Genomic DNA, 25,140 nt, shown 5'->3' on the forward strand with positions numbered 1-25,140 from the left:
GAGGGGATGGCCTTCCTAAGTACACATGTAAGGAATCTAGAAGCAATAAAATCTAACTACATTAATTTAAATGTTTTCCTGCATGGCAAAAATCACCATGATCAAAGTTAAAAGACAACAACAACACGGGTCAAGTGTTTGCAACTCATGTTCAGGCAATAGTTAATTTTCTTAACTATCTATAAAGACAGAAAGATATGAACAGGCAATTCCTAGAAAAAGAAATACAAATGTTTCTAAAGAAAACTTCATTTTTAAGTTTGATAATAGTGTTGGTGAGGGGGGAGGTACTATCCTACCTTAATTATGGGAGTGTTTGATGAATCAAATTCTATGAAGGGCATTTTGGCAGTGTGTATAAAAATTACGAATGCAAAAATACTTTGACCCAGAAATTCCACTTCTACGGATTTCTCCTACAGGTAGAGTTATATACATTGAAATGAGATAGGTACAAATTATTTATTTTGCCATGTTGATAAGAGCAAAAGATTATAAACAACTTAAATGTTCATCAATAGTTCACTTTACTATTACAATGGCATTTAAAAGAACAGAGTATTTCTCTATATAAACTGATATGGGCAATCTCCAAGATATATCAGAGTGTGGAGTAATGCTACCATTATACCAGTGCTTACAGGATTACATGAGGTGTCTTTTGTTTATTAATGTTCACTGCTTTTTTTCTGATTGGTCAACATAGAAAATTTGGAAAATGAAAAATATAAAGCAAAATGGCATAATAATTTCCTTATGGTATCTTTCCTGGGCACACATACGTATTTACATGGTTTACATATTGAATATGTAATTTTATATTCCACAGTACATCAGCAACAATTTTTTTCATGAAATTAAAATATATCCAAATTAAACCCCACCCAAATATATTTTAGAAGAGTAGATGGTATGAAATCATACATTTTAACCATTTTTCAATGTTTTGAAGTGATTAAAAAAATGCTCTAATAAACATGTATTTTACCAACTTGCCCAACAATGGGTATTACTATCAAACGTTTTCATTTTTGTAAATATAAAGGTGAAAATGTCTCATTTTTGTTTTTATTAGCATTTCTTAAACTCTCAGTATAGTGGAGCATCTTTGGATGTTTAGCGGCCACTTACAATTCTTCTGTGAAATGGCTGTTGATTCCTTTGCCAATTTCTCTTCTGTTCTTCTAATCTTGTTTTAAAAAGCAATTCATACAGTCAGAAATTAGCCCACTAGCTATTTTACCTGTTACAAATATTTTTACAAGTTAAATTTTTCTTTTAACCTTGCTATACAGTTGGGGGTACATCTTCCTATCCAAGAGTAAGATACACTCTTCCATATGTTGAAATCTTCTTTGATGACCTCAGCACGATTTTAAAGTTTCCTTCATACAGATCCTACACATTTCTTTTTATGTTTACGTCTTTCTTTTTTAATATCACAATTGTGAATGGAATTTGTTTTTCCACTATATTTTTAATCTGGTTAGTATTTGTATATATGAGTGATTTAGGTTTAGAACAATATTGTTTTCAAGATGTCTTTAATAACACTAACAATACATGAATACATGCTTGTGTTTTCTCAAATTTAGATGAATAAAAATTACTTAGAATAAAAAATGGGCTATTTTTTTAAAAACTTTAATTTTATAACCATCCAGAATTTATTGAATTCTTTTTACTTTTAATAAAATTCAGTTGATTTCTCTGGGTTTTTCAGGTATACAATCAGATCAATAGCAAAATAATGATAATTTTGCCTCCTTCTTTCCAAAATGCATAGCTCTTATTTCATTTTATCATTTCATTTTATTGGCTCTTCCATCCAAAATTAAGTAACATAAATGGTGTCCTGGTTGACATACTAATCTCGTGCAGGAGTAGCAGAAGGTATTTAAATGTTATGTTTTGTTATGTTACAGAAGGTATTTAAAATATATATTATGATATATATCAGGCATACTAAAAGTTATAAAAGTAATACATTGAATATAAGTACATAGATGCATGCATATGCAGACATATGCCTTTAGTACTTAACTTTGGATTTATTTTGTAGGCAAACAGTGTTGAAGATTTTTTGACTGGAGACTAAGAAAAGATAACGCGATACCACATTTTAGGAAGATGAATCTAATTAGTATCAGGAGGAGGGCCGGCCCTGTGGCTTGGTGGTTAAGTGCGCGCGCTGCGATGCTGGCGGCCCGGGTTCGGATCCCGGGTGCGCATCGAGGCACCACTTCTCTGTCCATCCTGAGGCCGAGTCCCACATACAGCAACTAGAAGGGTGTGCAGCTGTGACATACAACTATCTACTGGGGCTTTGGGGGCAAAAAATAAATAAAATCTTTAAAAAAAAAAAAAAAAAAAAAATAATTAGTATCAGGAGGTATATTTAGTAATTCACAATGGGAATTTTCTCTTTGCAGGCTACGTGCAAAATGAAAATCCAAGTGGAGAGTAGAGATTTGCTCATTGAGCATGAGGACAAGGGAAGGACTAGAGATGAACCTGCTGAAGCCTGCAGGACTGGGCAGCACCCAGCATTTTTCCTGTTGATGACTTGGTCTCTTCAGAGAACACTAAGTGGATGGGGTGGATCTGCGCATGAGTTTTGGTAGGGAATGTTCAATGGTGAGGCTGGGCAAGAGCTCCTGCTTTTCAGGATCCAAATAGAGCTTGCCTCCCTGTCATCTGGTAGGTGCCTGCAATGACCGTGTTTGGGCGGTGTATCAGAAGACTTGTTCCCATCTGGAGCGCCTATGCATCTCTTTATCAGAGCAAGGGGGGTTTGGTTATAAGGCCCAAAAACATATCTCAAAACCAAAGATCTGTATTGTCCTTCCAAGAGTGTGTTTTCAGGACATTGTCTCCTGAATGAAAGCAACTAAGATATAATGTAAGAGTAAGAACCAAATATTTGCATAAACATTAACACGATTTCTGTAGTACTTTTTTCTCTAAAGCCCATCCACCAGGGATCAAGGAGAGTGGAAGTTATGACCAGAAAGCAACAAGTGTTGCAAGAGAGGTGCCTTAATGTCCAAACATTTTCAAATACAATTAGTGTAAAAGGACATAATCTTACAATAATGTATGCATTTAGAGTTCACAGAGCTTTCTCATAGTTTCAATCTCATTTGAGAAATTTTATGAAATACAAAGGGGAAGTCTTAGCTTCAGGTTATAGATGATGAAAACTAAAGGTCAAAGATTTTGGTTGTTCAAAGTCACATTAGCTAGTTAGCGGCAGAGATGAGAGTAAACCCAGATATGTCATCCATTGTACTTCACAACCTTCATACTGGCAACAATCTGAAAGGAGAGAAAAAAGGATAAAATTCTTTTCTTTATGTTGTTCAATTTTTCCTAGTTGTAGAATCTTAATGTTGAAACATTAAAAGTCATCTAATCCAATCTTCTAATTCAGCATTAGTAGATCATGAAACCAACGTAGTGGGTCACAGCCAGCAAACTGAATAGAAAAGAATAGAATATATGAGTGCATTGCCCTAGGAGGTATAAGTATTGTTTTATTAACTTGTTTCTAACTCTAGGTCATGGTCAAAAAAAGCTTGAAAACACTATTTAATCCTAGGCTCTCAAACAAGAGGGTGCATAAGAATCATCTGGACTTCAGGACCAAAAGATTCTGATTCAGTAAATCTCAAACAGGAATCAAGAATCCACATTTTTAAAATGCAGGTGATTCTGACGCAGACAGTCTTGAGGCTGTACTCTGAAAAACTATGCCTTATATAATGCAGAAACAAAGCACTTTTACTCTACATGCATGTCTTCTCCAGAAGGTTCCCGAGACAGCAGGTGACATCCTTTTGCCATAGAAAGCCATCTCAGTACAGAAGTGCAGGGCTAGGTGGCATGTGCCTGCAGACTGCAGCCTTCTCTTTGTGCCAGTCTGCAGATTATTCCTGTATCTACCTCCACTCCTAGATACTAGGTTACCGGGCTAGCAACATGTCCTAGAAGGGTGACAACAATGGCTAAGGTCTGGATCTTTTACATAGTCAAGTGGCATCAGAAATGAGCTGGTGTCAATATACATCCTCAAGTGCTCTTTGATCTTGATTATTCTTAACACAATTGTTAACACCTTTTTATTAAATACTACTAAACTACTAGCCTTTAGGCACTGTGTTTGGCATTAGAGGGAATATAAAGATGACTGCCCCAGAAGTCTTCATAGACACCATCACTACTCTCCATCCCAACACACTGAAGGCAATAAAGTGGCTCAGCAAATATTTTGTGTCTTTGCTTTTGGTAGAGGTGCCTCATGGACTTCAGATACCAGGGAGGTGGCTTGTTATAATCTGAGATGATGGGATCATATCTTCCAAATTCATACCTGTCTTCCTTCTTCCATACACCCAAGGGAAATATTGTTCACGTCTTTAAGGCAATATGGCCTCTACTGGTCCAATACCAAGGCATCACAAAATTTTATGTCATCCTAGAAACTGTGGTCTCTAACAAGTATTAAGAAATACATACTGAAAGGACTGTTTGGGTACGTGCTGCAGTATTAGCAATTCGTACATTTAGGAAGAGTCACGTTTCACAGATATTCCTCCCAGTGAGGTGCTAAGTGAAAGCATTCTGAACTATAGAGAGGCTCAAAGCCCTCCCTTATTCACAAATCACTTTAGGTTAGCCCACCGGTACGTAGTTAAACATACCAGTGTTCAAAGACAACTAATTTAATTTGATCATCTCAAAAGATGTTTGTTAAAGGGTTTAACATAGTTATTGCTGGGTAGTAGGCCTGTAGATGATTTTCATTTTTTCCTTTGTAACTTGGTCTGTGTTCTAACTTTTTCTACAGTAAATATGGATTACTTTTCCAATTGGGAAAAATACATTTTGTTTATTTATCTTTTTAGAGAGAATAAAAAGCTTCTCAGATCAAGTAGACTGACTTCTTCATTACGCCTCCAGGAGGTTCTAGATGAAAGCCTTAGTAAGTATTTCTGCAGGTTTCTTTTTAATAGGATCTCATTCTCAATGCTCAAAGATGTTGTATTACTTAGCAGCAAACAAATAAATGACCAGTAGGCTTTCAAGAAAGGTCATTATTGCTTCAAAAACTGTAATATATCAACTTCACAATAAATCAATTCATTCTATAGCTATAGACACTCTAGGTGACCCAAAACACCTACATTAAAACCCAGAGGTCTCTGGCTAACATCACAATAACATCTTCAAATAAAGCCCTCAAGAAGATGGTGATGTTTTTCCATTTTGGAGAGGACACATTTTCAGCATAAAACAGCTTGGAGGAGGGGAGGCCAACCGTCAGACACGTGTTCTCACTATTTCCACAAAAGCAAAATAGTTTTTGCTGTCAGAAACATGATAAAATCATAGTATATAAGTTGTGTAAACAAAACATGTTCTATTTGTTCCATAACAGTATAAAATCATGTTATTTTCATCCAAATAGAAAGGCTTACTTCTCTAAACCCAAATAATTTAAGGCCTCCATTCCCACCCTAATATTTTCTATGTGGCATGCCTAAGCTTTTGGGATGCCCTTTTCTGTGGGCATTTGAAGAACAATGTGCTCTGTGGAAGTCATTCCTGCATGACTATTTCCATGACTTTTGAAGAGTTTCCCATGTATCTGGAGAAGTACTCTGATAATAGACACTAAGTCAAAGATTTGGGATAAAGTTAGGTCTATCATGAAATTCTTTGAAGATGGTCAACCAAGGCTCCATCTACTCAAATGTCACCACTATCAATTTTTTAAAAACCCAGGTGCTGTGGAGACAAACATTTAGGGGAGAAAAAACCTGGGGCCAGCCCCATGGTGCAAGTGGTTAAGTGCCTGTGCTCCTCTGCGGTGGCCCGGGGTTCGCCGGTTCAGATCCCGGGTGTGCACTGATGCACTGCTTGGCAGGCCATGCTGTGGCGGCGTCCCATATAAAGTGGAGGAAGATGGGCACGGATGTTAGCCCAGGGCCAGTCTTCCTCAGCAAAAAAAAAAAAAAAAAAAAAGAGGAGGATTGGCAGATGTTAGCACAGGGCTGATCTTCCTCACAAAAAAAATAAAAACGAAAAAAAAAAAAAAACCTAAAGCAAAATATTTAAAATAATCATACTCATTTATTTTGAGTTTTTACTGAGTAGCAGGATAGAAGAAATCCATGCTGACATTTTCTTCATTAAAGCATTGTCATCATCAGAAATAGAATTAACCTCAGAATTTGATCCAGAACTTTGGAAGAGTACAGAAAACAGAACATCACAAAAGAGATCTGACATGGCAACATTCTAAAGATTTTTGGGATGCCACTTTCTGTCAATACTAACAGGAGTTTTCGCTGATTGTACTGATAGTCCTTAGACTTTAAAAAGTAGTTTCTCTCATCATAACTTAACAAACATCATTGCTCCCTAAGGCACCTCCCAGGCAGGTGACTAAGCTTAGTGTCTAGTTTAATTCAAGAGCCTATTCTAGGGCTCAGAGAATATCTGGACAGGGCTGTGGACAAGAAGTGTATGGCACAGACTGTGTTACCTACCTGTGCTCTCATTCAGTCTCAGCAACAGAACCCAAATTTTCGGCTGGGTGCACATGGTCACCTAGGTAAAATGACTTTCCCAGCCTCTCTTTCAGTTAGGTATAGCCATGTGACTAAGTTTCAGCCAATGAAATATAAGTGGAAGCATGGTTGGAGACTTCTAGAAAGTATCCTTTAAAAGGGATGGGGAGAAATATGCCCAAGGCCACACAACCAGTAAGTGGTGGAGCTGGGATTCAAACTCCTAACTGCGTGACTCCACTGCACCCTAAGGGTCTAGTGAAATCTTGTCAGCCATCTAGAGCAGAATCGGGCAAGCGTAGGCCTACAAAGCTAAAAACAACTTTCACCTTTTTAAATGATTGGGAAAAAAATCTAAAGAAGACTATTTTGTAGCAATTTCAGTGTCCCTAAGCACAGTTTCATTGGAACACAGCCACACTCATTCGTTCACAGGTTGTCTATGGCTGCTTTGACAATGACAGAGTTGGATAGCTGTGACAAAGTTTCTATGGCTGGCAAAGCCTAAAATATTTATTACCTGACCCTTTATTAAAAAAGTTACCTTTACAAAAAAAGATCCCTCACCTAGAGAAAGAGAAGAGGTATGACGCAAGCAGGGTGTGCGGCTTCGGGTAGGGATAGTGCGACTCTGGTGGCCATTCCAGAAGTCCAAGAGGGCCAGCGGATGAAGTGTACACTCCTTAGCAAATATCAGTGCTCAAAAATATTTGCTCACTTCACAAAAGAAGATGTAAGTAAGGCGAATAAGCACATAAAAGATCCTCAGCATCAGCAGTCATCAAATGCAAATTAAAACCACAATGAGATACTACTACACACCCACTAGAATGGACATAATTAAAATGACTAGCTGTTGATGAGAAGGTGCAGCAATAAGAACTCTCAGACGTTGCTGATGAAAATGTAAAATGGTACAACATGCTGTGAAAACATTTTGGCAGTTTCTTATTAAGCATTCACTTACCACATGACTCAGCCATTCCACTTCTAGGTATCTACCCAAGAGAAATGAAAACACATATCCAAACAAAGGCTAGCCAAAAACTGGAAACAACCCAAAGGTCCATCAATAGGTGAACGGATAGACAAATTGTGGTATATCCATATAATGGAATAATACTTGGCAATAAAAATGAACAAACTACAGATACATAAACAATATGGATGAACCTCAAAAATATGATGCCAAATGAAAGAAGCCAGACCCAAAAGAGAACATACTGTATGATTCTATTTGTTTGAAACTCTAGGAAAGACAAGTTTATTCCACATTGATAGATCCTCGTCACAGATGTTACTCCCAATGGTTGCTTGGGCCAGGGACTTGGATGTGGGGAGGATTGAATGGGAAGGAGCACAAGGAAACCTAGGGTAATATTAATGTTCTATATCTGGATTATGGCAGTGGTTACACAGGTGTATATATTGGTCTAAATTTATTGAATGTGTGCATTTTATTGTACGTAAATTATACTTTAATAAATTTGATATTAAAAAAGGGGCCTACTTCTTCAGGACCCAATAATGGGGAGGAGCACAAATGCTGAGTATGGCTGTGAATCCATGCAGCATAAGAAATCCACATAGGACAGGAGAACAGAGATGAAATTGTTCCCTGCTAGACAGAGATTTTTCTGAGTCCACAAGGAAGTGGCCTCAGACAAAGTTGTCTTTATAGGCTCCTTGCCATGGGGCCTATATATTTGAGCCAGGGAAGGCCCAACTTTTGTCCTATATCAAGGGTTACAAAGCTCCTGGAAGTGAGGCCTTTAATACTTGGACCCTTGATTTTCTTTAAACTGAATAAAAATTACTAATATTCTCTAATTCAGTTCCACTGCAGGCACCAATCAGCAAGTTGTATCTGAACTCCCCTTTTGGGTAAAATTTGGACTGATGGGGAAGGTTGTGCCCCAGCCACTGAAGGTATGGAGAGATGGAGGAAGAAAGGTCTTACCTGGGGATGGCCAGATGGAGCAGATAGTGCCTGAGAAATAACAGAAAAGCTTCCCTGAGGCTCCTCCCAGCAGAAGCCTGGAGCAACACCAAGGAGATGAGGATTGTCAAGCAAGCCAAGGAGGGATTTAGATAACAAAGTATTTGCAAGCCTTTCTGGAGCAGAGAGAGGGATGGCCACTTTATTTTGCCTCTCGATTAGGTCAGAATTAAAAAAATTGTTTTTTTTAAAATACCAGTTCCAAATACTACCGAGATAAATCTCTGAAAGAAATTATAACAGAATATGGTGACTCTAATCCTAAAACAATAAGACAGGCAAGGAAAACACCTTCAAAGAAAGGTAACTGGGATAATGGGAACAACAGAGAAATTTATGTAAGCTCTGGGTTCTTTGCGCCAATTGTGCAATTCCAGGATCAAGGTTGGGACCCTGATCAGTGATCCGTGGCAGGCGGTAGGAAAGAGGAAAAGGGGCTTAATGTTAAGGCCCCTCAGGAGACTCATGCAACTGCAGAAGAGAATGGAATTTATAAAGCTATAAATTAAATATATTCAATCTAGAATTCAACTGAGTGAGGGTTTCAGGTCCTGGGACAAGTCCTCAAAAGAAGCCAACAAAGAATGAAGAATGAGTTCATAAACAAAAGAGGTTATGAAGACCCCTGGCAATAAGCAACTGCCAGGAAGCTCAAAAGTTGTGTTGGAGGTCTTTTCTTTCTTTTTTTTTTTCTTTTAAAGATTTTATTTATTTATTTATTTTCCCCCCAAAGCCCCAGTAGATAGTTGCATGTCACAGCTGCACATCCTTCCAGTTGCTGTATGTGGGACGCGGCCTCAGCATGGCTGGAGAAGCGGTGCGTCGGTGCGCGCCTGGGATCCGAACCCGGGCCACCAGCAGCGGAGCGCGCGCACTTAACCACCAAGCCACGGGGCCGGCCCTGGAGGTCTTTTCAAAGGACAAAGTGCAATGCTCGTAAGAAGTCAAATAAATTTGCAGAATGCTGCAAATTAGGGAAGTAGCAGTGCTGTAACAATTGAGAGCACAGGTTTTAAAGTGATTTAAAACTGGGTTCTAACCCAAACTCCATTATTTATCAGCTGTCTAACTTTGGGCAAGTTAATTAACCCCTTGAGCTTTGATTTCCTTTTCTATAAAGGGGAGATAATACCTACATTACAAGGTTGTTATAAGGACTAAATGTATTGACGCAGATAAAGCATTTAGCATTGTGCCTGGTACATGTTAAATGCTTAATAAACAGTATCTATTAGTATTGGTAACAACTAGCATCTCATAGGCTGGGTAGGGGGCAATACTATTCCACTATCACGAAGAAATATTCTTGCCATAACGGATGCTATTTCCTTGTTTGAAGAATCATGAAACATCATATTAGGAATTAATGATAAATGGTATTTGGGTTCATTAGTGCCTGTATTCACTTACCCATCTTTTTGATCATCCATTTTTCCTTTATTCAACAAATCTTTTTTGTGCCTTTTATGTATCAGGCAATGTGTCAGCCACTGGTTAAATGTAAGCTGCACACTTGATTCAGGTTGTAGAAGGTCCATACCTTGTGAACCATTGCTATAGAGACTAAACACTTTATTTACTACTGAAAAAATCTCAATTTCTTCCTATGGACAACTAGTTTTTAAATACTCTGCTAATCTCTTTTGAGGCTGGAGGTATTCTATAATTTCAATTACAGTGATAGTCTCTCCCTACATTTTTTTTTTTTGTGTGTGTGTGAGGAAGATCAGCCCTGAGCTAACATTCATGCCAATCCTCCTCTTTTTGCTGAGGAAGACTGGCCCTGGGCTAACATCCGTGCCCATCTTCCTTCACTTGATATGGGATGCCGTCACAGCATGGCCTGACAAGCAGTGCGTCGGTGCGCGCCCGGGATCCGAACCAGCGAACCCCGGGCCGCCGCAGCGGAGCACGCGCACTTAACCGCTTGCGCCACCGGGCCGGCCCCTCCTCCCTATATTTTTTTAAACATCTGATTTCTCTAGAACTTCACTACTCATTCTTTCCATTCTTACTCCCATTTTCCAGTTACCCAGTAGAAGATTAATTTATTTCAACTCCCCAACAGCTGAAATTTATTCTATTAGTAGCCAATTTATCTATGTTCCTTTAACCTTCGTTTGAATTGAAGGCACTCAAATATTTCCAAAAGTGCTGACAAAAGCATGAATTTTTAATGAACATATTACATCAGGAGCTTTTTAAATGTGTAGTCCATTTGTAGAAAATGTAGAAGTTTTCTCCATAATCTCCCCCTACTTTTGGTGTCCACTGCTCTGATCAAAGGATTGCTAGAGACTCTGTAGTGAATTCTGTTTTTGCCTATCCTACCATGCATTTCCCCTTTCTTCCTAACAGAAACTTGATTTGTCATGTGCCCCACCCCTCCACAAACCATTGGAAGCTGGCCAGAGATGGGACCTAGAGGTCTAAGAGTAATGCATTCTCTTTGCCAGTGCTTGGTTCAGAAATGGGCATATGATTAGAATCTGGCCAATAAGACATAAGAGGGAACTCTGCTGGGAGACTTCCAGGAGAAGTTTTTTAACAAGGTGGAGCAAATGTTGCCAGCTCTGGATGTGATGCCTGGAACTGCAGCAGCCATCTTGCTACAGTTTGATGTTGAAGTCATAAATACACACTTTTCTCCCAAAATTACAACACAAAAGATGGCAGAGAAGAGTTGGAAAGAACCTGTGTCCTTGATGACATCACTGTACCAATGAACAGAGGCAACTAACCCTGAAGCCTGCCCTAGAGTTGGAGTTCCTGTTATATGAGTTAATTTTATTGTTTAATCTCCTTTGAGTCTGGATTTCTGTCACTTGCAGTCAGAAACATTGTAACCGATACAGATTTCTTGATACCATTTCCTGTATCCTCTTTCATATGGCCAGATATTTATACATTTCATTGCATCCTCCTCAATAAACTATCTTTTAAACTGCTGAACAATCTCAGTAAAATATTTTTTACACACTTAATAAATACGCACACACATACACACACACTCCCTATTCATTTTTCTAAAGGTTAAGAGGTTTATACTTCCCATATCTTTTGGAAGAGACACAATTCCTACTCCTATAGCTGCTAGTGCTGTTAAGTTTATGAATGTTACTGAACCATAATTTTTGAAACAAAAATAAAATTTCAGCTAATTATACCAACCTAAGTGGTACAGTAATTTACGAATGTCCTAAACCAATTAATATGAAGCAACTGTACATCCCGCAAACTCAGTCAGACATATAGGTATAGTAAGTGCCCCTGTTATTCAAAGCTTGGTGGTGGCACTCAAGCGAGAAACTCAACAGCCTTCACTATCACCGGAAATGTGCTGGGGAAGATAAACACCCTCTCCCTGCAGTTGTACCAGAGTTATTTGTCTTTTAGGAATCATGTCTAAATTTGCATTTGGATTAGACCTGAGTACAGTTAGAGAAGGGGTGAGGGTAAAGGAATGACTTAGAATAACAACAAAAGAATGTTCCATTAGCCCACCCAAACAAGCTAAATAATCTCAAGTTTGGTTATAAAAATTAGTTTTACTCTTAAAACTATAGAGATATTTTTCAATTTGGAGGCTGATTCTTGAAAGTTCAAGACTCAATTATCTCAAACTTGAGGCTTTAATTGTTCATATTCATATTCATAGGCTTCAAGACTGTGCCCCAGTGCATAGTCTTCCATAACTTTTTTACAGCATATATTTATTTTTTTAACCAGTAATTCTTATTTCACTACAAAAGGAACAATCAAAATTCATAAACTATTAGCAAAAATTATATCCTAATTCTATATCTTCATATTCAAAACCAATTACCAAGTACAATCAAATTCTCTTAAATTCCCATCACTACTACCTTGAACTGAGCTACCATTATCTCACACTTGGATGGCTGGTCTTCTCATCTCCACTCTGCCCCACTCTAATCCTTTCTTCAATGCCAGCCAAGGAGACCTCAAAACCCCCCTCCCACCTCAAGCCTCATCTCCTCCTCAGTCTCTCACCTGCAGCCACCCAACCTTTCTTCTAGTACCTCTTACTTGAATGTTCTCTCCTATCTCAGATCCTTTGCACATTCTAGTCCTTTTATCTGGGGAACACTTTCCTTCCCTCTTCACCTAGATAACATTTAGTCAGTCTTCAGATTACTGCTTGAGCATCATTTTAAGAAGACTTCCCTAACATAGTCAAATTCTCTTGTTATAGATTCTCATAGAACCTTGTACTTTTTCCTATTATCAATTAAATTTGCATTTTTATATTTGTTTGTGATTATCTGGCTAATGGTGATTATTACATTAAACTATAAGCTTTAGGAGCAGAGGTTTTATCTGGTTTTACTCACCATTACATGCCCACAGTTGAGCACAACAGTGGATGCTCAATATACATTTGTTGGATGAAAAAAAAATTGGCAAACATTTTATCTTATACACAACAACCCCAAAAGAAATGTGAATCTTACCATTTTCTTTTCCCTGGTTGTTTCCAGTTATCAAAGGAAACTAAACATGGAATCTTTGGCTAAAAGACTATTCCTTTAAAAATATGTAATGACAAGATAGAGCTGGACCTTCTTAGCACTCATCCATTTTGGAGGCTGGTGGCAGAATATGGATAGCATAAAGAGACAGTATCCAGAATGCAAATATTCTATTACTTTTTTTTTTTTTTTTTTTAAAGATTTTATTTGTTTTATTTTTTCCCCCCAAAGCCCCAGTGGATAGTTGTGTGTCGTAGCTGCACATCCTTCTAGTTGCTGTATGTGGGACTCGGCCTCAGGATGAACGGAGAAGTGGTGCCTCGATGCGCACCCGGGATCCGAATCCGGGCCGCCAGCATCGCAGCGCGCGCACTTAACCGCCAAGCCACAGGGCCGGCCCAAATATTCTATTACTTGTGACCACAAGATATCAACATCGGGACCATTTCCTTCTCTTGTCACTAGAAGCAACTTCATCAAGTGAGGAATTACTCAGCCTCCTGTCTGTTCCTCTTCTCTGAATTTGATATCCTGTCCATCATTTGAACACTAGTAAAAGCTAGAATCCTATTCAATCTAATCTCAAAGTCATGGTATCAGCTCTATCACTTCATTTTTTCCTTTTTAAGGATGGGTAAAGTTTCTTTCCTGAATTTTATTCTTGTGACACCAACCAAGGCATATGGGATTGCAGGTTGGGAGGGAGGGAAACAGCATTTTGTCCACAAATGTTAGGTTGGAAGAACTGGTTTAATCTTAACATCTTAGAGAAAGTTGCCAATGGTTGCAAAAATCTTCCTTCTAGAAAAAACTGTCTTCATTTTCCTTTCTGTGGGCCTTTAAGCCTCTTGAGGCAGGTTTTTGTTTTTTGGGTTTTTTTTAATGCTTTTGTAAAAGCTTCTACTGAGGTAGATTGGAGGCTCTGACGCAAGGCCTCTTAATCTAGAGTGATAAAAAAGCATTAGCAGTTGTGAAACCCTTGAAAATGTATGCTAAATTTTGACTGTATGTTTGGGAGTGCATGTTTCTGGAGAAAGACTTCAGATATTATGTCAGATCCTCAGTCTCTAGTACCTGCACAGTGCCTGGCATGTAATAGATGCTTAATAAATATATGAATAAGAGAATGAGAGAATGAATGAATGAGACGCCCTTAGAAACACTGAGAATGCCCAGAGTAGTAAGTTATCTGACACCAGGAAACAATGGTGTCAGAGAAGCCAAGAAAGAAAAGACTTCAAGAAAAGAGAATGGTTAAACTATCATGTGTTAAAGAAAGGTCAAGTCAGATAAGGCCTGAAAAGTGCTCAGTGGATTTAGAAATAAAGTGATAGCTGGAGACTTTTAAAACTGGTGGTTTCAGTTAGGGTAAAAAATATTGCAGTTTGTTGAAGAACAAATAGGAGTACAAAGTAAGGAACAGTGTGTAGAGACAAATTTTCATGAACTACGTCTGTGAAAGGGAAGCAAGAAACAGAATGGAAAAGAACAAGTTGCTGCAGGAAGGTTTTATTTTTTTCTTCTAATATAGAAAAGACCTGAGAATACCTAAATGCCAACACGAAGGAGCCAGAGATAAGTAAAGAAGCCAAGGTCCTAAGGAGCAGGATTGGGAAGGGATCCAGAGCCTTGGACCAGAAGAGGGTCACCTTTTCCATTGTGAAAGGAGGGAAGGAAGGACGGATACCAATGAAGTACGTTTGAAGATTTGGTGGCACTAATTTAAGAAAGATTCTATCTTATGGTTTCTATTTTCTCTGAGAAAATGGGAGGTAAAATGATCTGCTGAGAATGAAGGAGTGTAGGGGTTGGTGGACATAACGGGAAAGGTCTTATGTAAGCAGGAGTTTAAAATAGCTCCTGTGGAGAATGAGAAACAGGGAAGAATTGCCAGGCAAAGTCACAAACATAAATCTGTTGTGTTACTAGTTTTCTCCAAAGTGTGATTTTTCTCCAGGAAGTCTTTTAAGCAGAAAGGGGTTTCTAAGAAAAATCCCTACTCACCAGAGGTTACCTTCTCTCTTGAAATTGAGTAACTTAAATTCAGGTTCAGAATTGCGGTGGAAATATCATTTAGGTGAGTATTATATACAGAAACTATGGTGGATCTGATATTAAAGGTAAGAAGTTATTAGTGTTATTTTAAATACTAAAAAATAAAAGTTTGCCTTTTTAAGTACCTAAGAATGGCAATGGGAAAGATTTTTGTACAGGGAAACAAAAAACATCATCAAAACAATGCCCTAAAATAACCACTTGAAGAGCCCCACAGGTAGGCCCATGAACTGGAGCAATCAGCTCTCAAGAGCTCTCAAAAGCTTTATCACTTCAAGTGATGACGTCAGGGTCAACAAATCCATGGCAAAAAGAGGGACATTTAGAAAGAAATCCAGAGGAAAAACTGATTAGAGTGACTGTTCTCAAGAGATGAAAGACTCTCTCTTGTCTACTCCCTTGCTGATAAAGCCAAATTCAGTCTCTTTTCAGTAGTTACCTGGTCATCAGGCAGAGGTGATACGTCATGTTCAACCCCCAAATTGATGCATATTCTCTCTTGAGTTTTTCTTCTCCCTCTGGCTAGAGACACCCAGAAGCAGCTGGTGGCATTAAATACCTAATCATTGTTACTTCCCTCTATGTTTCCTGGCTTGCCTGGAAACCTATCAGGAGGGTTAGTTACTGAACCAAGGGCTAAGAAGAGTACTTTAAACATTCTCCATCTAGACCTCCAAACCTACTCTGTCCCTAAAAGAGCTCAGCAGTCCAAGTATGGAAGCAGAGAAGACAGCTGGTTTGGAAGGTAGTCTAAAGTAGTAGTTAAGAGCATGGTTTCTAGGGGCAAACTACTTGGGTTCATATTCTAGGGACACCACTTAGTAGTAGAAACCTGGCTTTAGTTTCCTCATCAGCAAAACGGAAATAATAATAATGCCTATCTCATAGGGCTTTTACGAAGATTAAAGGAAACAATCCAGGTAAACTTAGAAAAGTGTTTGGAATACAGTAAGCATACAGTATATGTTAGCTATTATTATCATTTCTGACCTAGGGTTGGGTTTTATTGGGTAGGTACAACAGAAGGACAAGAGTACAGGAGTGTAGTGGTTATGAAGTGATGGGAAGTGAAAAGTAGAAGAAACTGATAGGGAAAGAGTAGCACAGTCAAAGGCTTGGCTTAAAGCTGAAGCATAGATGCACTGGAAGTCATTCAGTTAGGAAGCTGGAAAAATGGGCAGAACGTAGAAGAGTTTATTTTCAGCTTTTAAAGATTTTATTTATTTATTCCCCCCCCCCCCCAAAGCCCCAGTAGATAGTTGTATGTCATAGCTGCACATCCTTCTAGCTGCTGTATGTGGGACGCGGCCTCAGCATGGCCGGAGAAGCGGTGCGTCGGTGCGCGCCCGGGATCCGGGCCCAGGCCGCCAGCAGCGGAGCGCGCGCACTTAACCGCTAAGCCACGTGGCCGGCCCTATTTTCAGCTTTTAAAGGTGAAGCTGACATAAACGATGACAAGGTCCAGCGAGTGGGTGGCTTTGCAGAAAGGTAAAAGCCACTGAATTAAGATCAAGCAGCTGAGAGGCCAGGATATTGGCTGGATTATCCACATGGAATTTTAACTCACCAGGCTTAAAGGTGGGACTTAGGGAAGGGAGAGAAAATCTAAGTCAGGTACCAAAGTCTTCGGTGAATGAAAGGAAATGATTGAGAAGGACATATATGGACAGGAAGGACCAGAAAGTGATACAATCAGATTGTATGAGCATGTATACAGATCAGAACTGGGGAATGTGGAAGCCGACCGCTCCTCCTGATCCCAACTGAAGCTACTTGGTGGGAAAAGACCACAGAGCCAAGGCTGCTAAATACCTTGCAATGCTTAGGAAAGTCTAGTACAGTGATGAACTGTCCTATCCTATGTTAATTCTGTCCCTGTTGAGAAACGCAGCCACCAAATTATTTAGAGTGCTTCTTCAAAGGAGCCTGGCTATCCAAGGTATAACAGTTCTATGAAGCCCCTCTTCCCATTTTAACATGCTCTCCAGACCTTGGGAAGGATCACTTATGTCTCTCTCCACCCTGCACATACTTTCATCACAGTACAGTCCATTCTTCATCACATTTATACGTTTAAATGTCACTCTCACATAGGTACTTCCAGGGCTGTGGCAAGGTGTAGTCATCTTTTCATGTCTATGTAACCCTATGTAGGCACTTAAGAAACGTTATTTGTTAAACAAGAGACTTCTCACAGCCACCAAATTAGGAGGCAGAGCATAAAAAGAATATTCCACCTATGAAAATGAGCCATCAAGCCTTTAAGCTTTTGACTATAAAAAAAGAATGATTTTCTAATAAATATTAGAAAGAAAATGCAATATTTCTTCACCAACTTGTAGGATAACATTTCTGAATACCTCATATTAAAGGAAGACAAGGCTGAGATCTCAAAAGAAAAAAATCAAGATTTGAAGAATAAAGTTGTTAGTGAACTTGGAATATCCTTTACCTTCTATATACTGAACTAAAAATAACAATGGATTAGCAACATTCCGTTTGTATTCCCTGTTCTCCAAAAACTTTTCAAAGATTTACTTGCCCTAGAGTTTAAATGAGATGCTTATAAATTCACTTTTGCTGTAGGTAAATAATAATATGAAAGGGTTTTAAAATTTTGTTTCTGGTCTTCCTTTCAAGTGTCCCATGCCTTTCTGCTTTTATTATTTTGAGATTCTCTCCAAATGTCAAATTTTCCAACACCTGTATCTGATATAAATTCTTAAATACGTGGAAAAAGTACACAAAAAAAAGTGAATATATCTTAGCATTTCAGCCTAGATGAATTCACAGTCGGCAGGGTGCAGGGGAGAGGTTTACTGTGGTTTATTTATAGGGAAAGAGAAAGATGGAGGAAAAAGGTATAGAAATAGTAGAAACTTTAAAGAAAAACAATTTTGAGGTAATGCAAAGCACCACCATTAGAAACAAAAAAATTCTTTAGTTATTGAACTCAAAGAACCTTTTTGCTCCAAACTTAATAATAAATATCACTTCTCCTTCAGTTCTGCACACCTTTAAAGGAATAAGCCTTTAATCAATAAGCATAAACTTCTGTGAAAACCTCATAAGATGAATTATTTTATTTGGACTCATAAAATAATTTCCTGTAGGCCCTTATTCTCCTTTGGGTTTGAGGATTCAGGAAAGTATACATTTATACAGTCTGTGCAGGAAAATAAGTACTCAGAGAAGTGAACACTATTCCCTTCTCATTATTGCATAGGCAGTAACTTATATGGGAATAAAAACTATGTTTTCTGTGAAAAAGGGCCCTGAGAAAAGTAAACTGATAGTGGAAATTCAGAGAAGCTAGTGGTTTATGTTCATTCAGTAAAAACGTGCTGTAATGTGGTACAGAGTTTTATTTTAGTGGCAGAAATTTTAGTAGCTATGCAAATTACTTTACTCCTGTACTTAGTCTTTAAAAGTTGGGTATACAGGCACATAGGCTTTCCAGAATTCTGCAGGGAAAATTCTAGCTATAGTCATATTTAAAAAAAATCAAAAGGATTTTGAACATTCTGGATCTATCCATCATGAATATAAAATAATTGCCTGTATCTCAAGTTTAGATAGACCATCGTGTTGTTTGACGTTAAGATATCTTTTGTTGATTTTCTAAAATCCTTTTCTGATGATAACCTCACACATTGTTGGCTTTTCTGGCCACAGCAGAACACTTAGCTGATTATGGCCACAGAACAGTCTTCAGCCCTAAAACAATTCCTGTGCCCCCTTCCTGTGCTAACTGAAAGTATAGACCTCATCAGACATACTATAAATATAGTTGAGATAATTTCTTTAGTTACATTATCTTACACTTGCCCACCCCAAAACTTCAACACTTTTCTGCCCATTCACACAGTTTTAAAATATCTTTCAATTATAGTTTATTTTCATCATTCATAACTCAGACACATTTAATACTATTTGTACATTTGGAAGGATGGTATGCTTAATCACCTCTAAGATACTAATAAAAATTCAATGAAGACAGCAAATAACATTTTCCCAACTTTTGTTAAAATGAAAATCTTTACATATGAAACTGTGTTCCTACGCTTTAGCCGGTTTAAAAACTACAACCAGTTCGATTCCTTGTTAAAAAGTCTATATGCCAGCATTTCCAATTCTTTTTTTCCTGAGGAAGATTCACTCTGCGTTAACATCCATTGCCAATCTTCTACTTTTTTTTTTTTTTTTTTTGCTTAAGGAAAATTAGCCCTGAGCTAACATCTGTGCCAATCTTCCTCTACTTTGTATGTGTGACACCGCCACAGCATGATTGGTGAGTGATGCAGGTCCCTGCCCAGCATCCGAACCCGCGAACCCAGGTCACTGAAGCAGAACGCGCGGAACTTTAATCACTCGGCCATGGGGCTGGCATCCGCAGCATTTCCAATTTTACCAGCCCTCTTCAAAGAACAAAATGTACCCCACACTTGATGACAATCAACAACAGTGAGCAGAAAAGATGTTTGGAAAGAAAGACCAGTTTTATAACGGTTCTCTTCTGAATGCAAAAAATGTTAGCATGATATTTTTGCACTGTCAAATTCAAGTCAAACAATTTTTTTAAAAAGTTGTATTTGTAATATAATATGAAAGATTTGCTTAATTCATTCAGCAAATATGTACTGAGTATTTACTGCATGCCAGGCATTGTTTTGGGTATTGAGATTCAGAGGTGAAAAAGACAGACATGGTTCCTATTTTTCCACTACCAAGAGACTTATGTTTCATCTTGAATCATTTACATTAAAAAATACAGACCCCAGCAATAAAATGTTATAAAATCATAGGTGTCATAGAATAGGGGTTGAAAAGGAGTTCAGAGATTATCTGCTGTATGTCATCAATTCCAAGTTGCACATTATTTTACATTTTGACATCTCCGAAGTCAGCCACATCTTACAATGTGGTCATACCAGGCAGCAATCGAGATGGAGTTGTTACCGCTGCACTTGTGCATTAAAACTTACAGAACGAGTGTCAGGGGCTTGGAAGAAAATCTGGGAGACAATGGTGAAAGGTGCCCTTTTAAGGATTCTTGATAATTCAAGATTCAATAAAATATAATCGTTCAAAGTGTTCTTACAGGAGAGGAAAATGAAATTCAGAGAGGTTAAATGACTTGCCCTAATTCACAAAGCAGGGTAGGTAGGACTACAGGCCACATTTGAGTTCCATTCTCATTCTTCTTCTACCAAAGTCTTCAGTTATATGGAAGGAAAGGCTCTAGAACGTGGCTCTAGTTTGGGGACCATGGGCAAGGAACTTAATCTCTCTTTGCCTCAGTTTCTCCATCTGTAAAACAGCAAGTTTTATAGACCTAACTCATGATGTTACTCTAAGTATTATGTGAGATAATGAATGTATAGGACTTAACATAGAGATTGGCATATTGTAAGTGCTCTGTAAAAGTGAACTATTTGATATCAAACTTTACACTTGGTAGGAAATTATTCAAAGTGATCATCAATTATCCCACAAATATTGCTCATTATATGAAGCCCACATCTAGTTATTTGACTAAAACAGTAGAAAACTAAATAGACTGGCCAAAGGTTTGAAATGATTAATACAATAAAAATTTCCACCTTAACAATACTTTGTCCAGGACCAAATGGTACTGTGCCAAGAACCCAACAGACCTACCTGCAAGAAACCACACAAAAAGTAAGAATTGAGGCCATCTATAACCATCAAGTTACTAAGTACCCTAATGTGTACAAATGCCTTTATAAACACAATCTCAAATAACACATAAACAAGGAAAAGTATTTAAAATGTATAGACAGATCATTTATTTTTGTTTTCTTTCAAATACTATCACAACTGTATATATTAATACTAGTACAAGAACCACAAGTTTTGGAGGTTAAAACGTACCACAGGGAGACATGATTTGGCCAGAAGAGTAAGAGTGATAACTGTTTATGATTTATATATTACTTTATATATCGCAAAGCACTTTCTCATCCATTACCAATTCAGTGCTTTACACATAATACGTAATTATATAAACAAATCCCAGGTGCTTTCTAATGTCATTTTATTTTCTGTTCAAACAATAGAATGTTCAGAGAATGGACAAATATCTACATTTCTTTTTTTCTTTTTTAAGCCTTTCTAAGTCAGCTCTTCTAATTTTGAGAGTTTAAGTGAAAATTCAAATTATAACAAGCCTATATTATGTAGAGTCAACCTATTTTAAATATTAGTTTCCATATTGTTTTATAAAAATAGTAACATATTTCAGGCAAATAAAAATGGTTTCAACTGTGATACTGAATCCAACAGATATACAGTCAAGCACTTATAATTTTAACTACTAGGAAATGTTAATGAATCAACTCACATTTGTTCCGGTTTCACTCGATGTCAAAACCTACAGGACACCCTGCAGAAAAGAGAACTAATTCAAATTAATAATTCTATACCTAGAATTACTGTATTTTTATTAGCTTCCGGCAATTAAAGCCTTATCAGGAGGTACAATTCTGATGTCTTCATGTTTCATCATGACAAGTGCGCAGTAGCAAAGTACAATTTTCTGAATATTTTAAGTATTAGCCTATTTTCTCATACCAATTATTTTAAAAGAATGTTTTGTTAAAATCTCACAAGCACAACATGTTATCCAAATTTAAACCTTAAAAGAAAACCACCACACGACTCAACATGCAAACTTTCCCTATTAATTCTGAAACTTAAAACTAACACTATTAGTTTGCTCGTTTGGGATTTTAAATAAACCATCACATATTGCACTATACACATCCTAGATATTTTCGAAGATCAAAGTCTACCAGTGAGTATGGTTGGGTCGGCAGGGAAGAGCTCTATGGCCAACTCTGAGCGCCCCAGTGTGAGGAGCATCTCGGCGGAAATGACCAGGGACCAGGTTCCAGTGGGGCGGCAGCTCGACGCTGCACTTAACGAGGCGCCCCCGATCCTCGGCCGCCCGGTTGCCACCAGCTCGCCCCACCTTTCTCTGTCCTAGCCTCTGGCCCGCCCCTTTCTCCCAGGCCAGCCACCGCACTGCCCGCCCAGCTCCAGGACTGAGAGGAGTGACGGGAACAAAAACCCGGCATACAAAAAAGGCCCGGGGAGGAAGCCAGCCCCACCCTGCCAAGAGGAGCGCTTCCTCCAGAAAAACTTGGAGGCAAGTTAACAGGAAGGGCAGAGGCGGCGCAGTTCCTAGGATCGTTTGCAGTACCCTGCCGCCCAGCAGTCTCAACCTTTGTCCTTTGACAGGCCTCCTCGAAGCCCCAAGCTCTGAGCGCTTTCCGGGCAACTCTTGACTCGATCTCCATTACGGTCCCTGACTGGTGGCAGCCATGATATTTACATCCGGGTATTTCGAGGAGCGTCGGCCAGAATCTCCCGGAAGTGACGCGAGGGCGGAGGGATCCGCGTTCGGCTGAGGGAGACTGAGGTGAAGGGGCTCCCGGAAGCGGGTCCGGTAGGCACGATGGCGGTGGCGGGGCGAGGTTGGGGACCTTACAAGAACCAAGTCCTTGTAACACTTTTAACCGGTCAGAAATTGTGCTTAACGCCAGCATTGCCATGCCATTTAATCCTTTCTTCACAACAGCCGCAGGAGAAAGAAATATCAGTTCCATTTTATATACGGGGGAACTAAGGCTAAGAGAGGGCCAGTGATTGATCAAAGATAATAGAGCCAGTATTTAGTGGAGCTCGTCTGATCCCGTTAGTTTGGATGCAAAACCTGTGCTTTAAACCTCCTCCGTGGTGCTTCCGTTTAGAAAAGTCCAAACCCCTGGTGCTTATGTTTGCTTTCAGCTCAGCATCCTGTTGCCCAGGGAGTGAGGCCAAGTCACAGCCACTGTGCTTATTATGGTGGACACAAGGCCGAACTGTGTGCACGGGTCACCTTCGCTAACCCGATGACCCGGAATTTCACTTGGTTTCCTACTCCTTGACTCTGCACAGGCAGAGTTCTTTTTTCTGTCACAGCGCAGGTTAACTGAGGAAACTGAAATTGGCGCTTACTTTGTTGGGCTCTGGGAAACGTTTAAAACTGTCAGGCGCCTGTAAATTCAGGACTGTTGAGAAAACTCGAGGCCTGACACCGTCAGCAATACAGTCTCTGGCCTTAACAAAGGACTGACAATTATTATCTTGGACTTTCTACCAAACCAATTATGTTTCCTCTGGTTTCCATTTCTTTAGATTACAACTGAGAACCAAGCCTTTGATTTTATGTCTACGGTAACCAGCCCTCACATAACAAAGTGTGAATAACCACTAAGGTCATATTTTTGTAAAAACAAATTATGCATAGGAAAAAACACTAACAAATACATCAAAATTAACTGATAATATTTGAAGAGTGGCCATTTAATGCTTTCATTTCTTTTATTTTCTTTTCCTTCTACTTTCTATTTTCCATATCTGCTACAGAAAAATAAATTGACCATGGTACAACATGGCATGTTGTCACATTTTGACAAATGACAGTCCTTGATACGAATCACTTAGAGGAATCCTGTTTGCTTGGAAAAGTGTTGGGTTTTTGTAAGGGTGTTACAATTTGGGGTCAACAATTGTCATGGGAAAAATGAAGCATATGAGTAAAAAATTGATGTTTTTCACACACTTTTGTTTAAAAATATACTACAATCAAAGGTTTTTCGTCTTAAAAAAGATGGGAGGGAAATTTGGGGCACTTGAAATTATGGAGAACAAATATAGAAAGCTATTTTTATTCTTTCTTTGGGGTACAGCTTTAAGCAATTTATTTCAGACTCTGTAAAATAAAGGCTTCATTCTCTATTCTACCCCTATATTCCATTTCACATTATTGCTTTTCAGTGACCTCTCAAGCAGTGGCACAGCAAGAAATACACTGAAAAGGTAGAAGAGAAAAATGAGAAGAGATCAGGGGAAGAAGAAAATGTAGAGGAATAAAGGAAGATGCTGATATTGGGGTTGAGGTTACTTTGGAATTCCAAGCTAGCATGTAGCAACCTTCTCATCCAAGTCATGGCACAAGACCAGTTGCCCACTCAAAGGTAGATTTACATATACAATATTTCCACTCATATACTCAGCACCCACTACAACTCTTACCGAAATTCACGTTTATACTCCTACAAATCAGACATACATTTTAACAAAACTTGGAGTGATTGAATAATAAGAAATATAAAGTCAAATCCCATAGTTTTCCCTCTTACCATGTCATTCATTAATCCCATAACTGGATATTGAACTGGAAGTTTGCCATCAGCATTACAGCGCAACAACTATGAAACAACCAAGTGAGGTCCTGACAAGATGCATATTTTCAAAGGAAATATCTATATGTTAGTCTGGGTCCTCTGAGAAGCAGTTGTTAAGATGAGATTAAATGTGCAAGAATTTTATTAGAGGAAACACCTGTGAGAGAGAATGGAGAGGGAGCCAGGGGATGCTGGAAGCGCTATCAGACTGTGATGCAAGTCTGAAACAGAGTGAAGGAAATCGGGACTGGGGTGGGAGGGATTGTCCTAAACTACTGTACAGTCTAAGGAAGATTCAACAAGGCTGTTGGGAACCCTCAAGCAAAAATTCAGAGGAGTGTTCCTAGGAAAGAGCCTGTTTTATTATCTGTGCTGCACTCAGTCATTGACTGGAGGAGCCCATGGGATACTTGAGCCTTGGTGCAAATGTGGCAAAGGATTTCAGAGTGCAGCTTCTGGGGCCCTTGGTCAGTTTTGCTCCCGGTGTTTGGTAACCACAATCCAAGAAGTGTTTTTCAATTATTGGAACTTTTTACCAGTTTCAAGGCTTAAGAAGATTTTGAAAGAGATGATTTCATGAGGAGGAGTTTTGGAGAGAGCCATTGTTATGCTTCCCCTCTCCTGTTTGAGTCTAATGAGTGGAGCTTCAGTGGCACTACTCAGCGAGCTTGATATGTGTCCCCTGGGTTTTGAGAAGTACAGTAGCATTTGACTCACATCTTGGAACTCCCAAGGGTAGGAGAAACAGCCAGTGAGAAGTTTTG

The 25,140-nt window shown here is 38.7% G+C and overlaps 1 protein-coding gene and 1 long non-coding RNA gene across 6 annotated transcripts in view; one reads left to right on the plus strand and one right to left on the minus strand.

Annotated features, from left to right (window-relative positions):
• Window positions 1-450: 450 nt before the first annotated feature.
• On the minus strand, window positions 451-22,461 carry LOC106801502 (uncharacterized). 4 transcript variants are annotated; one of them, XR_015552502.1, is made up of 4 exons: window positions 22,370-22,458; window positions 21,487-21,528; window positions 20,726-20,783; window positions 451-3,318 (listed from the first exon to the last, which is right to left on the minus strand). It is a non-coding gene; the product is annotated as an uncharacterized LOC106801502 (long non-coding RNA). The 4 variants fall into 4 exon arrangements; XR_015552504.1 differs by lacking the exon at window positions 451-3,318 and adding an exon at window positions 3,325-3,478; XR_015552503.1 differs by lacking the exon at window positions 451-3,318 and adding an exon at window positions 16,365-20,432.
• A 21-nt stretch (window positions 22,462-22,482) lies between these two features.
• ZNF518A (zinc finger protein 518A) overlaps window positions 22,483-25,140 on the plus strand; it is a 64,966-nt gene continuing 62,308 nt past the window's right edge. Inside the window, exon 1 of one of the 2 annotated variants that reach the window (XR_015552500.1) lies at window positions 22,483-22,566. The gene's annotated coding sequence lies outside the window, so the exon portion shown is untranslated. Of the gene's footprint in view, window positions 22,594-25,140 lie in introns of both variants that reach the window. The other variant, XR_015552499.1, reaches the window with a different exon arrangement.

This window comes from Ceratotherium simum, chromosome 6 (assembly GCF_057802395.1).
Source record: "Ceratotherium simum simum isolate JZ-2026a chromosome 6, ASM5780239v1, whole genome shotgun sequence".
Lineage (NCBI taxonomy): Eukaryota > Metazoa > Chordata > Mammalia > Perissodactyla > Rhinocerotidae > Ceratotherium > Ceratotherium simum.